The 17,805-nt window shown below is 48.7% G+C and overlaps 2 non-coding genes across 2 annotated transcripts; both read right to left on the bottom strand.

Annotated features, from left to right (window-relative positions):
* Positions 1 to 8,138: 8,138 nt before the first annotated feature.
* Positions 8,139 to 8,210, bottom strand: Trnam-cau (transfer RNA methionine (anticodon CAU)). The gene has a single exon. It is a non-coding gene; the product is annotated as a tRNA-Met (tRNA).
* Positions 8,211 to 8,390: 180 nt separating this feature from the next.
* Trnam-cau (transfer RNA methionine (anticodon CAU)) lies at positions 8,391 to 8,462 on the bottom strand. The gene has a single exon. It is a non-coding gene; the product is annotated as a tRNA-Met (tRNA).
* Positions 8,463 to 17,805: the final 9,343 nt, after the last annotated feature.

The raw sequence follows: 17,805 nt of genomic DNA, 5'->3' as shown, positions 1-17,805 counted from the left end.
GTCTCTAATTTCACCGCCATTAGTCTGTATAAGCAAGCCGATCGCAAGGTGCCGCTGGAGAACAAACCATTCCAACACTTTGTAAAAACTTTCCAAAAACAAATGCGCAACGAAAAGCCGCTCTAACCACACGCGTACCTTTACGGTTTTCGCGTAGGCTAATTCTGAAGTGGCACCCATCTCTTGACGTCGCTAGTCCGGGCGCCCCAGTAGGCGCCGGGTCCTAGGTAGGCGGTTCTGCCGCCGTCCGTCTGTCCGGCGGGATGTTCGGTTTCAGGCGAATGGACGCCCGACGACTCGCCTGGGTTTTCTGCGGTGGTTCGTCTTGGGTCTCGTTGTCCAAGTCCTCCTCCTGGGTGCTCGTTACGTCCCTTGCTCTCTTCGTAGCCGCACAGTTGGCACTCGGGTCTGCGACGTCCATCATTGCAGTTGCTGGCCCATGCTCTGCTGTACTCGCCCCGGGAGTGGCGAGTTCTATGGCCGTTTCTTCTTTGCCTTTTCCGTCACTTGTCTGCACTGCAGTTTTCTGATCAGTAACCACAGTTGCCACCTTCGAGGCTATGGAAGCCTGCTCAGTGGGCCTGGCAATTGTTACGGCCGGTAGAGATTGCGCGCGGAAAGACTCATGCACGTCAGCTTCATCCATTAACAGATCGGCCACGTCCTCCCGAAGCGCCGGTCCCGTTACGAACGCGTAGGTCTTAACACACTCCGTCTCGTCATGGCCGTAGCGACGGCAAACTGCACATCTCGGGACGCGACAGTCACGTCGAACATGACCGGTGTTTCGGCATTTCAGGCAAAGTGGTGCTCTTCCTGGTACAAGCAACTAAGGCCTGCTCACCAGCGACACGAAATTGATGAGGCAGGTCTTCCACGGTCATACCCGTCTTCAAAACCAACGACACCGAACGCGTTGACGATGCTTTATCTTGCACTCCGTGGACACGCCATTTCTCCCGGAAGACGTCCGTGACCTTCCCGAACGGTGAAAGTGCCGTGCGTATGTCCTCGTCCGTCACGTTGTGCAACATCCAATGCAGCTTCAGCCGCACGGCCTGGTTGGTTGGATCAACCACGATGCACCGATGTTCATTAACTTTTACTTCCTTGGCGCTTGCAAGCCTTTTCACACCTTCATCGCTCTTGAAAGTCACTGCCCAAACGTGGCTCATTTGATACTCCCCTAAGGCGATAACATCCGGCAGTAGGCCTAAGCTAGCCAGTGCGTCGCGGAAATGCTCCAGCCGATACGGCCTGGCACGCACATCGGCATGTAAAAACAATGTATTTAAAACAATCCGACCTGTAGGCAATTGAGGCAGCAAAACTTGATAGTCCGGGTCTTCTGAACCAAAATTCCTGTTACCACGGCCCTGCTGGGCCGCTGAAGCCGCTCCTATGGAGCTCATGTTCGACACGTCCGCTCGCTAGCGCGGCAGAAAGGCGAATCACTGCGCCACTCTGCTTGACTGTCACGGCTGCATGAGAATTTGAACACACTTCTAATCAACGATTTAAGCTTCTTAAAGCGCGTAAAGGATGTGTCGTTCATGAGTGCGATTAAGGGAGGAGGAACAAACTTTTATTTAAACCAGCAGTTTAGCTGGCTGGGCCTAGGCCTCCCACGTGGGGACATCGAGGTCTTGCCTCTTCGCCGCCTCGCAGGCTTGCTGGGTAGCCCAGAGTTGGTCGTCGAGTTGGGAGCTGCGCAGGGCGGCGTGCCATCTCGACGAGAGGGTCACGGTATTATTTGTCGGATATTGGTTTTTACATTCCCATAGCATGTGGGGAAGCGATGCTGCCTCAGTCTTACAGACCTTGCAAATGTTACTAGGGTAGGTGTCCGGGTAGATCCTGTGGTAACGTGTTAGTGAGGGGTACGTGTTTGTCTGTAACAGGCGAAGGGTGGTTGCCTGTGCTCTGTTTAGCTTGTGATGAGGGATGGGGAAGGTTCTTCTGTTGAGATAGAATGATTTCGTGAGGTCGTTGTAGCTGGTGAGGCGATCGCGTTCCGCGGGTGCACCTGCGCTGTCTCCGGCACGGTTGACAAGGCCTCGTGCTACGGAGTGAGCGACCTCGTTGAGGTTGGTGAGGTGCGGATGTACGTCGCCAGCGTGCGCTGGGAACCAGACGAGAGTGATTTGCTTCTCAAGTGAGTGAGGGGCTTGGTTTAGGATGCGTAGCGCTTGTTTTGAAATACGACCTTTGATGTAATTGCTGATTGCCGTGCGGGAATCGCTCACGATGGTATGGCAGTCCGGATCAAGGGTGGCCAGGGCGATGGCCACTTCCTCGGCCGTCTCGGCGTTTTGGGTTACGATGCTGGCGGCATGTTTGAGCGAGCCGCTTACTGTGGTAGCCGCGGCGAAGCGGTGCCCATCTTGATATTCAGCTGCGTCGACGAAGGTGACGCCCGTGGTGTCGCCATAGGCTTTAATGAGGGAGGCAGCCCTTGCCTTCCGACGTTCTTTATTGTAGTCCGGATGCATGTTTTTGGGAATAGGGTCGGCATGTAGCCAAGTCTGTACGTCGCGTGGAATTGGGTATTTGTCTCCATGTTGACGGTGGTAGGTGATTCCGAGTTTAGTTAGAATGTGCCGGCCCGTTTCTGTGAGGGTGAGACGCTCCAGATGAGACCGACGCTGTGCTTCGATTAATTCGTCTAGGGTGTTATGGAGTCCTAATTGGAGTAAAAATTCAGTGCTGGTGTTGTTTGGCAGTCCTAAGGCTAGCTTGTAGGCGCCGCGTATAATGATGTCCAATTTAGTCTTTTCTGCTTTGTACCAATTATGGAAGGCGGCGACGTATGTGATGTGACAGATGACGAACGACTGATACGGCATAAAATATTTCACGCGGACATGAAATAACGCGCTGATTAGATATTTCTGTAAAATGTGAGAAAAATAAAAATATCCGTAGCACAGCATGGTTTCGATCCACGGACCTCTGGGTTATGGGCCCAGCACGCTTCCACTGCGCCACTCTGCTTTTTTTTTGTTTATTGCCGTCTTCGACGTACAAAATCAAGGGCTACAAATGATAAAACGTGCCAGCCACACTTTCGCTAGCACAGTACTAAAATCTTTTCAGTGACACCAGTTCATCGAGTACAGACATCCATTGTGGAGGATCAGGCAGTACTTTGTACGCGTCTCTCACGTAAACAACACTCTCGATGAAGTGTTCTCGCACCGGTATCACAACGATGTCTGCATGTTCAAATTGCATGCGAGTTTTCCACATCGCATGGAGGCCCAGGACCATAATGAGGTCATACGGTACTTCCTCTGAGGTATCTACTGGCAAGAAGCGTATTCCATACGGGTCCAGAGGTAACTGTTTCTTCAGCGTTCTCTGCAGAACGTCCCAGTGAAAGATCGGGTCCCAGCAATCTAGGACAACATGTTCTATTGTTTCTTGCTTTTTACCTAAAAAGCAGTCGGTTGTCCAGGGGATGAAAATACCCTTGCTATGAAGCCAGGTCTTAACGGGAAGTGTGTTTGTATGTAATTTGAAAAAGAAAGACTTAGTTGATGGCCGTACTGGCATTTTCTTGACTCTATTTAAAACGTCCTGTCCGGGGCTTCCACGGTGTGGTGAACGGTACAAAGGTACAGGTAGCATCGTGTCCACAAGATCTCTGTACAATTTTTTCTTTGTAACGTGGACAGATACTGCTGTGAGAAACGCACATTTAACATCCTATATGACATCACCACTTCACGCAGGTATCCTTTCACAGTTCAAGGCATGTTCAGAGCCGACGAAACAACGAATACCGGAAGAAGTCTGCCCATCCGTACTTGTACTATTGTTCGAAGAAAGATCATTTTGATCCCGCAGAAACACAAAGCGTGACACAATTTGTCGTAAAAACAAGTGAACCAGACGAAGCCCACCTTTCTTGACCGGTAGAAACAAGTTTGTTCGACTCGTCCTTTCCCAGGTAGAGGCCCAAATGAAAGTAGCGAAAATGCGGTGAATTTTTTGTACGCTTACCCGCGCAGCACACAACACATTCATAACATACCATATCTTAGAAACTAAAAAGAGGTTGCAAACAGTGGCTCTAGAAAACATTGACAGTTGCTTTCCTCTCCAATCGTCAGCCTTTTCCTTTGCTCTCGAAGCTTGGTCGAGCCAGTACGGTTCGGTCTCACGGTAACTTCCGAGAGGCACCCCCAGGTACTGTGTAGGCAACTTTGACCAATTCAATCGAGAAAAGGTCTCCGGCGTGTCTTTCCAACTCCCATGCCAGAAGCCATAACTTTTATCCCAATTTATCTGGGCTCCAGCTGATACGCAAAATTTTTCGACTACAGTAGTTGCCTCTTTAATGCTGGCTTTATTTGTACAGAGAATTGCGATGTCGTCTGCATACGCCAATATTTTAACGTGTGCTGCCTGTAGTCGATAGCCTGCTATGCGGTCGTTGTTTTTAATGGCCAAACAGAGTGGCTCGAGATAAGCAGCAAACAGAAGGGGCGAAAGCGGGCATCCTTGACGCACCGAAGAGAGCACACGAAAGCTATCGGTGAGCTCCCCATTAACAATAATTCGCGTTGAGCAGTTTTTGTACGCCATCATGACACCTTGCGTTATCACACTGCCCACATTCGTGTGTTCAAGTATGTATAGTAGAGCCTTGTGCGAGACGAGGTCGAAGGCTTTCGCCGAATCTATCTGCATCATCGCGACGTAATCGCCAATCGCGTCGCAACACTCTAGCACACTTCGAACCACGTGTAGATTTGTTGTAATACTGCGGCCTTTAATGCCACAAGTCTGGTGAGGCCCTACCAATGTTTTGATGACACTTTACAGTCGTTTCGCTAAAACGTTTGTGAATATTTTGTAGTCAACATTGGCTAGAGTTATCGGGCGATATGAGCCTGGCAACAAACGTTTCTTATCGTCATCACTCTTCGGGATTAGCACAATATGCGAGGTTGTGAAAGACAAGGGCAATCTTTTTCGGTCATACGCTTCGCTGATAACTAGATGGAGGACATGAGCCAGCGCAAACTTAAAAGTTTTATAGAAAGTAGCCCCTAAGCCATCAGGCCCCGGTGCTTTACCGGGCGCCAACTCGTCTATTGCGCACTCTCTCTCACTCAGGGTAATGGGATGTTCTAGCCGTGCCTTAACTTCTTCATCGAGCTTTGGCATCAATGAAAGGAATTCCGTCTGGTAGCTATTTTTAGGTTCACGTGGTTGACCTAAGAAGGCTTTGAAGTGATCGACGATCCCTTGTTTGATGTCGTTTTTGTCGGACGTGATGTCATTGCCTTTAGCTAACTGGCGGATTTCCTTCCGACATGCGTACCTTTTCTCGTCTGAGAGAGCTCGTTTTGTTGGCGCTTCTCCCGCCCACAGCTTCTCAGACCTTGATCGCACAAGAGCGGCTTTGTATTTCTCAGAGTCTATCCTTTCGAGTTCGGCTTTCACTTCCTTTATTTCGTTAACATACACACCAGGCTGGACACTTTCCATGCAGATGAAAAATTGCAGTTGCTGGCGAAGGTTCGTTTCTGCCTGTTTCAGGTTATGCCGAAGGACACTGCTTCTTTCAATAGCCATTGTTTTTACTTTCTGTTTAAATTCTTCCCATTTAATGGCGAAGCTTGCTAATTCGACTGAAATCAGGCTTTCTAGTTCCTTCGCAACAGCATCAACGAAGGCATCGTCATCCAGAAACTGCGCGTTCAATTTCCAGAGGTGCCAGTTAAAGGTGTGTTTGATCTGTCTTTTCCCAAAGGTGGCAGTTACCAAGCAGTGATCGCTATATGCAATGGGTTGCACATCATATTCACTACACAAGGGCACCAATTCGGCTGACACATATAATCTATCTAGCCGAGCGTGGCTATCACGCTGGAAGTGCGTAAACTGCGGGTGAGTACTACTGGCGAAGACACTACCGATATCTTCCAAGTCGTAATCGTGCACCAGCGCATTTAGCAGTACAGCACTCTTATCGCGAACGTGCGAAAATTTTGCGCGATCATCAGCAGAGCATACACAGTTAAAATCCCCCAGCAGTATGACCACCTTGTGGCAGTTTACGTACGCTTCAAGTCGCTCAAAGAAGATTCGCCGGTCTGTTTCAATATTCGGCGCGTAGACACAAATGACTCGGAAATCCATATCGCAATAACAAAAATCGGCCACTAAAAGGCGACCTGTTTCACACGAAAACACTGACTTCACACAAATGCCAAAGTTTCTTCGAATGAATATAGCGCAACCACCTGATCCACCAACAGCGTGAGAAACACACACGTCGAAGTGCGCACGAAAATTGTACACCATTCTGTCGGTTAGTTCTTGGCTCTCTATTTTGGTTTCTTGGATTCCCACAAGATGCAAGTCATTATCTAAGAGTAGGCGACTTAGCTGACATTGCCGCCTTCTTGCACCAAGCCCTCGTACATTTAACGTGGCTACACGTAGTGCTCCTTCGATATTAGCTGCCATGACTACACGGCAGAATGGTGCCCATCACAGGTACGCAAGGACGAGTGTACATAATGACGTGCCGATAATCGCGTCGAATGCCACAAAAGGGAACACAACCCGACCTCTCGAAAGCAACACTCACATGCAACTCGGGCCCTCGTTCCTGACACATATCCAAGAGAATCGCGCTCGGCGTGACGGCCATTGCACTCAGGAACCCCCCAACCCGCCTCAAGCAAAACACAGTACAGAACTACGGAGGCGGTTTACCCTCCTGCCGTGGATCGGCCGTAATGTTCAGCCGCAGCTTCAAGGTTGGTCTCCTCATACCTGGCGCTTTGGGCGGTGGCTCGTCTCCGCCGCTGCTGTCATGCATCGTAGCCAGGCTATTGGTCTGGTCGCGCGGACGTTTCCCCGCCTGCAAGTTGGCAAGCCCGGTATGGGTGTCCAGTGTCTTCATGTTCAGGTGGGGTGGAGGCCGCTCCCGGATCAGGTGGGCTCTCTTCCTCACGGTTCGGCATGGCTACAGTGCCCTCTACTTGCTCTTGCTTTTCAGTGGCGACGGCTTCATCGACATGTTGCCCCTGTTTCTGAAGTCGTGCCTCCGACTCTGCCACCTCGCCAGCTGCTTCCTTAGCCGTGGTCGATGTGTCTTCCATATCCGCCTCGTCCATGAGTAGGGCGGAGTTGTCGTCGTTGCGCACGGGTCCGGTCACGCTTGCGTACGTCCGCTCGCACTGACTCTCTTCGTGACCGAAGCGTCGGCACGCACCACAACGCGGTATGCGGCAGTCCCGACGAATATGGCCCGTTCCGCGGCAGCGCAGGCAGAGAGGGGCCCTGCCCGGCACAACCACGAGAGCCAGCTCGCCCGAGACGCTCACCTGGTGCGGGAGGTCGTCAAGCATTACGCCCGGCTTCAACTTGAGCGTAATCAGTCTTGTGGTAGAGTTCTTATCAGCCACGCCATGCACCCGCCACCGGTCGCGGGCGACGTCCGTGACCTTTCCAAACGGCGCGAAGGCAAGACGCACGTCCTCGTCAGGAACACTGTGCAGCCGCCAATGCATTTTCAAGTGCACATCCTGGTTGGCGGGGTCAGTGACGAGGCATCGGCCCTTTTTGACCTGCAGCTCACCAACGCTGACTATCTTCTTCACGGCTTCGTCGTCCTTGAAGGTCACGGCCCAAACGTGGCTCATACGGTAGGCCCCGAGAGCCACGACTTCCGGCAGGAGCGATAACGGGGCGAGCGCATCGCGGAAATCTTCCACCCGGTATGGGCGGGCCCTGATGTCACAATGTAAAAAAACTGTGTTCACAACAAAACGCCTTGTTGGCAAACTCGGCAAAACAACTTGGTACTCGTTGTCCGCAACGACACTCCTGTTACCGCGGCCGCTCTGGGCCGCTGAAGCCGCTCCTACGGAGCCCGTCATCATACGTCCGTCACGCTCGGTGGCCAGTAACAGAATCTACTGCGCCACTCTGCTTGACTGTCACGGCTGCATGAGAATTGGCGCACATTTCTAATCAACGATTTAAGATTCTTAAAGCGCGTAAAGGATGTGTCGTTCATGAGTGCGATTAACGGCATAAAATATTTCACGCGGACATGAAATAACGCGCTGATTAGATATTTCTGTAAAATGTGAGAAAAATGAAAATATCCGTAGCAGAGCGTGGTTTCGATCCACGGACCTCTGGGTTATGGGCCCAGCACGCTTCCACTGCGCCACTCTGCTTGACTGTCACGGCTGCATGAGAATTTGCGCACATTTCTAATCAACGATTTAAGCTTCTTAAAGCGCGTAAAGGATGTGTTGTGCATGAGTGCGATTAACGGCATAAAATATTTCACGCGGACATGAAATAACGCGCTGATTAGATATTTCTGTAAAATGTGAGAAAAATAAAGATATGCGTAGCAGAGCGTGGTTTCGATCCACGGACCTCTGGGTTATGGGCCCAGCACGCTTCCACTGCGCCACTCTGCTTTTTTTTTATTTATTGCCGGTCTTCGACATAAGACAGTACATACAAATTACCACACACTCCAATAACACAAATGCACGCTGTTGTACAGAAAAAAAAAACAAGTAAGTCGTCCGTCCATATAGGACCGACTGAATGAATGAATGAATGAATGAATGTGTGTGGTTTAGTGGCGCAAGGGCCAGGTGTGGCCAAAGAGCGCAATGCCAGTGTTTGTTAGTTCGCAGTGAAGTGATGAATTCTGAGAAGTAGATGTGACGGGGCTGTAAAGGGGCCTAAAAATAATCGCTGTAAAGTGCGTAAAATATACATGTACTAAAATCATGGCAATGACTAATGATGTGTACTATGAAATGAGGAATGCATTCAGAAAGAAGAATTATACATTTAAAATATTTAAGATACAGTAATTGGCAAGAAGCACTACTACCTAAACAGAGCCCTTGAACCACAAGGGCCTGGAGGCATGTGCTATAAAAAACTATCACAGCAACATCCTCTGGAGAGAGGATGCGCTACGAACTTATTGGGCTAATAACATGTAGCACAACATCATTAAAAAAATCGAGGACTGCTTTGGCATTAAAAAGCGGTTCTTCACCAATAAACAGCATGGGATGCAGAGGGATATTGTAGCCGTATGCTACAGGAAAATGTTTCCTTCTCTCGGCTTCGGCTTCACGACACTCCACGAGGACATGGAGGACGGTCAGCCTCTCACCACATCTACCACAGGTTGGTGGTTCATCACCAGTGAGCAAAAAATTGTGGGTGCCGTACGTGTGTCCTATTCTGAGACGACAGAATAGGACATCAATTCGTCGTGTTTTCGTAGCTGAGGGCCAGAAACCTAACTGTGGTTTAATCATGTGAAGTTTATTATTTGTTTCAGCGTCCCACAAGCGTTGCCAGTGGCTTCGTAGCTTCTTTCGCAAGAAAGGCTTCAAGTCTGTTGCAGGAACAGCTACTGTAGGATTACTAGTGTGCAATGCAGCTGATGTGGCCATTTGATCAGCTCGCACATTACCCTCAATGCCTCTATGGCCCGGCACCCAGCATATAATGACATGCTGGTAGGATATATACGCTCTGCATAGAGTGGAATAGAGCTCAATGAGTACAGGATTTTTGTGTTTGCCGAGTGACATCAGGGCTTTCACAACGCTTAGAGAGTCTGTAAATATAACTGTTTTTTGAAGTTTTGTTTTCGTCATATGCTTCACAGTTGACAATAGTGCATAGGCCTCAGCCGTAAAGATACTTGTCTCCGGGTGCAGTACACCGGATTCCGAAAACGATGGACCGATGGCTGCATAAGATACCCCGGCATGTGACTTGGAAGCATCTGTATAAAACTCTGTACAAGAGTATTTAGATTGGAGTTCTAAGAAATGCATTCTAATGTGTGCCTCTGGTGCGTGTTTAGTGACCTCTACGAACGATGTGTCACACTCTATGAGTTGCCAGTGCCACGGCGGCAACAGTTTCGCTGGAGCCATAGGACATTGTTCAAGCAGTGGAACACCCATTTCCTCACTAAGATTCCTCACACGCAAAGCGAACGGCTTTCTCGCTGCAGGTCGATTATGGAAGAGTGTGGCAGCGGTCACGTCATTTATAGTTGAATAACAAGGATGTTCAACGTTTGCTTGTATTTTCAGAAAATATGTAAAACTGCTGTATGACCGCTGCAGATGAAGTGACCACTGATTCGACTCTACGTAGAGGCTCTGGATTGGACTTGTCCTGAAAGCACCGGTCGCGAGACGGATACCCAGGTGGTGGACGGGGTCTAGGATTTTTAACGCACTTCGCGTTGCAGAATTGTAAATTATTGACCGGTAATCAAGACGTGAGAGGACAAGACTTTTATACAAGTTAAGCAAACACTTTCGATCACTACCCCAAGTCGTACGCGACAGAAGCTTTAAAAGGTTCATTGTCTTCAGGCATTTTGCCCTCAGATGCTTAAGATGGGGAATAAATGTGAGTTTACAATCTAAAATGATTCCTAAAAACTTGTGCTCGCTGCTCACAGAGAGTGCATCTCCTTTGATTGCAATACTTGGGACTGGCGTTACGCCTCTCTTGTTAGTAAAGAGTACGCACGTGCTCTTCTGGGCATTTACTTTGAAACCATTTTCGTCTGCCCATTCGGACAATTTGTTTATTCCAAGCTGCACTTGTCGTTCGCAGATGGCAATATTGCATGACTTGAAGGCTATTTGCACATCGTCGACATAAATTGAATAGAACATTGTGCGTGGAATGACTTTGTGCAGGGAATTCATTTTTACAATAAATAGTGTGCAACTAAGCACGCCTCCCTGTGGCACACCGGTCTCTTGGGTGAATGACTTAGACAAAGCGTTGCCCACTCTTACGCGGAATGTGCGATTAGATAGGTAACTTTCGATTGTATTTAACATGTTGCCACGGACACCCATCGCCGAGAGATCTCGGAGAATGCCGTAGCGCCATGTCGTGTCGTAAGCTTTTTCTAGGTCAAGAAACACTGAGAGGCAGAACTGCTTATGTATAAAAGCATCCCTGATATAAGACTCAATGCGAACAAGGTGGTCTGTTGTGGACATACCTTCCCTGAAACCACATTGCAAGGGGTCTAGTAGTTTGTTGTATTCAAGGAAACAGATTAAGCGCCTGTTTATCATTTTTTCAAATAGTTTGCACAGGCAGCTTGTTAGCGCTATTGGCCTATAGCTGCTGGCTAGGGATGGGTCTTTGCCTTGTTTAAGCACGGGGATGACTATAGCTTCCTTCCACGAAGACGGGATATACCCATCCGCCCACATGGCATTGAAAAGATACAGGAGTGTTTTCAGTGTTTCAGGATGTAGGTACTTAATCATTTCATATATGACACGATCACCACCTGGCGCCGAGTTATTGCAGCAAGCGAGGGATGCCTTAAGTTCAGTTAAAGTAAATGGATAGTTGTAGGCCTCACTCGATGATTGTTTACGTTTAAGGGGCTGGCGCTATTCGCGTTCTTTGATCCTCAGAAATGTTTTTGTGTAATGGGATGCACTGGATACATGTTCGAAGTGTTCGCCCAGACAGTCTGCCTGGTCTTCCAGGCTCTCACCTTGGGTACTGACTAAGGGGAGTGGGTGTACCTCCCGGCCTTTTAATTTATTTACTCTATTCCACACTTTTGTCTCATCAGTGTAAGAATTTATACCGGAGATGTACTTTTCCCAACTCTCCCTTTTAGCTCGTCGACGCGTTCTTCTACCCTGGGACTTTATTTGTTTGAAAGTAATCAAGTTTTCGGCAGTTGGTGAGTCGCGAAGTCGTACCCAAGCCTTGTTTTGATTTTTCCGGGCTTGTTTACATTCTTCATTCCACCACGGAATGCGACGTTTATTCGCAAGTCCGTTAGTTTGACGGATGCATTTCGTGGCAGCGTCAATTATAAAGGCAGTTATATAGGCCACAGCGTCTTCTATATTAAAGGAGGAAATATCATCCGTGGTTAGATATGTAAGTTCCCGGAAAAGTTCCCAGTTACCCGTGTCAACCTTCCATCGGGGAATGTGTGGTGAGTATTTATCTTGTTTTGTTAAGTTTAATATAATAGGGAAGTGGTCGCTCCCAAAAGGGTTCTTGAGAACGGACCACTCTAGGTACGGCATTAGTGTGCTCGATGCTATAGTTAAATCTATGGAGGAGTATGTATTATGCGCCACACTGTAGTATGTTGGCTCTTTCTTGTTAAGTATACATGCTCCTGAGGAAAAGAGAAAGTTTTCGATTAGGCGACCTCTCGCATCGCAACGAGAGTCTCCCCACAATGAGTTATGTGCGTTTAAATCTCCGACAACTATGTATGGAGCCGGAAGTTCATCTATGTAGTTTTGAAATTCGGTTTTATTAATTTGATAACTTGGAGGGATGTATATAGAACTGATAGTGACTAGCTTGTCAAACAGCACCCCTTGGATAGCAACTGCCTCCAGGGGCGTACGAAGTTTTATTTCCCGACAGGCAACACCTCTGTCAACTATAATAGCAACACCACCGGATGACACAACAGTGTCATCGCGGTCTTTGCGAAAAATAGCATACTGTGTGAGGAAATTTGTTTGTGTATGTTTGAGGTGTGTTTCCTGAACACACAGCACCCTGGGACTAAACTTGCGGAGGAGTTCTTTAACGTCATCAAGATTTTGGAGGAGACCTCTGACGTTCCAGTGAACTATTTGAGTGCCCATATTAAAAGGAGTGTTGTGCTGTGTGTTTAGGACAAGAAAGTTAGCTTACAGAACCCTTTAGAGGCCCTGTAATGCGGGGTTTCTCTTTTTTGGAGCGGTCGAGAGATTCTCGCCGCTCCTTAGGCGCTGGCTGCGCCGTCTGGCTAGAAGATGTGTCCATCGGCTCTTGCGGCGCGCTGGACACCCGCTCTTGAGAGCGGTTTGTTCGTGTTGAAGGCCTCGTCTAGAGGGACGAGACCCTGGAGGCCACCAGCCCGGAGGTCGATGGCCCCTTTTTCTGAGACGGCGGAGCAGCACTAGCTGCAGCCGCCGAAGGGGCGGATGGCGTCACCGCTGGCTCACTACGCTTGTGCCAGACAGCCGCCGAAAGCCGTTGTGGCGCAGCCCCCTGACGCACCACTTCGGCAAAGCTGGTTTTTGGCAGGTAGGACACCTGCCTTCGTGCCTCTTTAAACGAAATGTTTTGTTTGACTTTAATTGTAACAATTTCCTTTTCTTTTTTCCAGGATGGGCAGGACCGCGAGAATGCGGCATGTTCCCCATCACAGTTTACACAGTGGAGAGAGTTTTCACAAGATTCAGAAGTGTGTTCGTGTGCACTGCATTTCGCACAAGTTTGGCGGCCTCGGCAGTTTTGCGAACTGTGGCCGAATCGCTGGCATTTGAAACATCTGAGGGGATTTGGCACGTATGGTCTAACACGAAGTTTAATGTACCCGGCCTCGATGGAGTCGGGCAGATCACATGAACCAAAAGTGAGCACAAGGTGCTTAGTCTGAATTTCCTTGCCGTCTCGTCTCATCTTAATCCGTTTAACATTGATGACATTCTGCTCACTGAAGCCCTCCAAGAGTTCAGCCTCAGTCAGCTCCATCAAATCTTCGTCTGAAACAACTCCGCGGGTGGTGTTCATAGTACGGTGCTGAGTTACTGTTACTTGGACGTCCCCAAAGGACACTAGATTCGGCAGCTTTTCATATTGTTTGCGATCGTGGAGCTCCAAGAGGAGATCACCGCTTGCCATCCTCGTTGCCTTATAGCCTGGTCCTAGAGCCTGAGTTAGAGATTTCGAAACAAGAAAAGGGGAGATTGTTCGAACTTGTTTTTCTGGTTTTTCTGAGTGGATGACATGAAATCATGGGAAATCTTGTCTTTGACGTCCAAAGAACTGGAATACATCTTCGGTGCGCCCTCTTTTTTGACGGCGATCAGGGAGTGGTGGAAAAGGGCTAGCCATAAGAATATCCGGGTTTTCGGCAGCAACGCCAGCCACCCACCATGGAGCCCAACAAGGGGACGCTGCAGGGCCTGTGAACACAAGACCTGCAGACGCCAGCTGTACGTCACTACTATAACCAAATATGGAATACGCAAGGTTGGCTACCCACACAAGGTTAACCCTTGCCGCCCAGAAAATCAGAAGTAAAAGGAAGCGAGTAGGAGACAGGAAAGATTGAAAGTCAGAGAGAAAGACGAAGATAGAGGAGGAGGACCGGAAAGGGCGACTGCGGATTTCCCCCGGGTGGGTCAGTGCGGGGGTGCCGTCTACGTGAAGCAGAGGCCAAAGAGGTGTGTTGCCTCCGCCGAGGGGCCGTAAAGGTCCAAACACCCGGCATCGGCTCAACCCCCAGGATCCCCTTTTCCCCGGACACGGCTAAGCCGCGCACGGCTACACGCGGGAGGGTCCAACCCTCATGTGCTCGGGTACGTGGTGTCGCAACGCATATAGGACCGACGTCGTCACGTTAAAATTCCTTCATGGCTGCCAGAGGAACCAGCCTTCACAGCCAATCCGGTACATACACTTTCATTTTCTGTTCGTCAATAAAGCGATATACACATTCTTTGAAATAAATCCTCGCGGGCCTCGCGTCGGGGTCACAGTGGTACCCTGCCATACGAGCCCGCCATAAACAGTGGAGTGCAATCAGCATAATAAAGTCATAAGGAACCCCGTCATCGTCCTTAATTGACAGATACCTGATCCCATGGGGGTCCACTGGCAATTCTTTCTTTAGTGTTCGCTGTAACACGTCCCAGAAGTAAACCCCCTCCCAACAGTGCAAAAAAACATGGTCTATGGTTTCGGGCAGCTTGCAGATCAAGCAGTGCGATCCCCATGGTACAGTACAACCCCGTTCTTTCATAAAAGTCTTGACGGGGAGCGTTCCGGTATGAAGGTTAAAGAAAAATGTTTTTACCCCGGGTGACACCTCCATGCGTTTCACCCGTTTAAGCACATCCTGTCCTGGCCCTCCACTGTATATGGCTCTATATAATGGTACTGGGAAAAGTACATCAGCAAGGTCTCTATACAGTGTTTTCCTTTTCACATCACAAACATAATCATTTGAAAAGCGCACAGTGAGGAAGCGTACACTTTCGACCACTTCCTTGAGATACCCACGAAGTGTTCCGGTAATGCTTTCTGTACTGACAACATGTTCCGGCAATGCGTCGCTCAACCTGAGCTGGCAAACAGTGCGCAGAAAAGGGTCTCGCGTATCACGGAAAAATAAAAATCTGTTTACCAGCTGTCTAACAAAGAGATGAATTAAGCCCACACCCCCGTCCTTCACTCTTCTGAACAAGTTTGTTCGGCTGCACCTTTCCCATGTCGAACCCCAGATGAAAACCGCAAACACTCTGTGCAGCCTTTGCACGTTTGTCCGGGAACAATGGAGCACTTGCATGACATAATACAACTTAGAGATAAAGAAAATATTGCAAACTGTCGCTCTTGCAAAAATAGACAGGTTAGTTCCTTGCCATCTGTCTACTTTATCTTTCATTTCTTTGGTTTGACTCCTCCAGTATTCCTCGCTGCTGTTGTAGCTGTCGAGGGGAACACCTAGATACCGTGCAGGAGTTTTCATCCAGTTCACGTTCGCGAAGTGGTCCGGTGCAGACGGCCACTCCCCGTGCCATAGTCCAAGAGATTTGCCCCAATTTACTCTGCTGCCCGTGACGTCACAGAAGTGCTTCACTACAGTTATTGCTTCGGTTATACTTGGTTTGTCTGTGCAACACACTGCGATGTCGTCTGCATACGCGAGTACTTTAACTTCGGCCGCTGCCAGCCTAAAACCACGTATTCTGACATTTTCAGTGATTGCCAGACACATTGCTTCAATATATATAGCGAACAGAAGCGGACTGAGGGGGCAGCCTTGGCGCACTGAACGCATGATGTTAATGGGGGCCCCCAGTGACTTATTAACAATTAACCGCATTGTGCAGTTCTGATACGCCAAGGCCACTCCCTCAGTGATGATGGAACCAACATTAACATGATCTAATATTGCAAACAAAATAGCATGCGCGACACAGTCAAACGCTTTCTCGAGGTCGAGCTGAAGAACTGCAACGCCGCTATAGGTGACGTCACAGCACTCGAGAACACACGGCATCCTATGGATGTTCGCAAAAATAGATCGTCCCTTGATGCTGCAAGTTTGGTGGTCAACGACTATTTCCTTGAGGACACCTTGGAGTCTGGTGGCTATAACCTTCATAAATATTTTATAATCGATGTTTGTTAAGGATATGGGTCTGTAGGATGTGACGAGCTTTAGTTTATCTATTTGATCGGTCTTAGGTATTAGTATAGTGTGCGCTTTTCCAAAGGAAGGTGGCAAGGATTTCTGCTGATATGCGTCATTAAATACCGCAGCTAGCAAAGGAGCCAGTTCGCTTTTAAACGCCTTATACCACCCAGCGCTGAGACCATCAGGTCCGGGTGACTTGCCCAGGTTCAAATCGTCGATTGCTTTCTCGACTTCCCTCTGGGTTATTCTGCCTTCTAGTCCTTCTTTGGTGTCATCATCCAATCGCGGCATACGATGGAGAAAAGCAGCTTTAAACCCATCTAAATTGGCAGCCTGGAATGCAAAGAGCGACTGGTAGTACTCAGTGAAAGCGTGGCCTATGCTTTCGTTGTCTTCAACAACACTGCCGTTCATTAAAATCTTATCAACATTGTTGCGTCGTCCGTGCGCCTTTTCTAGTCCAAGCGCCCTTTTTGTGGGCGTCTCCCCTGCCGCTAGTGCATCGGCACGTGCTCGCCCAGTGGCACCTTGATAATGCTCTTTATCAAACTGTTCAAGCTTTTGCTTGATGTTTCGCGCGTCGTCTTTGTACGCCCCAGGCTGTCTGCACTCAAGCGTAATAAGCTGTCTGAGTAGTGTTCGAAAACCCTTTTCTTTCACTTCCCTCTCATATTTTAGGCAGCTCGATCGGTCCAAGGCTTTCATTTTAACGTTTTGTTTAAAGCATTCCCACTTTTCCGCTGTTGTTTCCGATGTTGCTTCGTGTATTTTATTAACCATATCGCGTACTGCGGCAAGAAATGGCTCATCGATTAGTAGCATTGCATTCATTTTCCAGAGGTCCCAATTGAAAGCATGTCTCCTTTTCTCTATGCCGACTTCACATTTAACCAGACAGTGGTCCGAGAACGACACAGGTACAACGCAATAGCCGTGGTATTTTGGGATTGCATCCAACGAAATGTACATGCGATCCAATCGCGCATGGCTACTACCCTGAAAACGCATAAACGTCACTTCATGACCAGCTTCGAGACACTCAAAGACATCGTGAAGTTCATTTTCGCTTATTATATTGGACAACACATCACTACTTTTGTCACGCATACCGGCATTGTTGACTCTATCTTTAGCGCTCAGCACACAATTGAAGTCTCCTTACAGGATTACGCGCTTATCACACCGGACATACTGTTCAAGGTTCGAAAAGAATAAGACAGGCTCATCAGCAGAGTTCGGTGCGTATACGCATATGATGCGAAACTCGACATCACTCGTGAAAACATCACAAAAAGCAATCCTTCCAGACTCACAAGAAAATACTCTTTGAATCTGTATTCCTGGCAGCTTCTTTACAAAAAGAACGCAGCTCCCGGACGTGCCAATCGCATGACTGACCACCGCAAAATACCTAGTCGTGAAACGTCGCACCAGGCTCCCGGTCTCCTCCTCCCCGTCTACCTTAGTTTCCTGGACGGCTAGTACGTCTATGTCATGGTCAGTGACTAACCGTAGGAGCTGACTTTGCCTACGACTAGCCGCCAACCCTCTCACGTTTAATG

This window comes from Dermacentor silvarum, chromosome 1, assembly GCF_013339745.2.
Source record: "Dermacentor silvarum isolate Dsil-2018 chromosome 1, BIME_Dsil_1.4, whole genome shotgun sequence".
Lineage (NCBI taxonomy): Eukaryota > Metazoa > Arthropoda > Arachnida > Ixodida > Ixodidae > Dermacentor > Dermacentor silvarum.
Note: the sequence above shows the minus strand (reverse complement) of the source record. Positions and strands in the feature narration are given on the sequence as shown.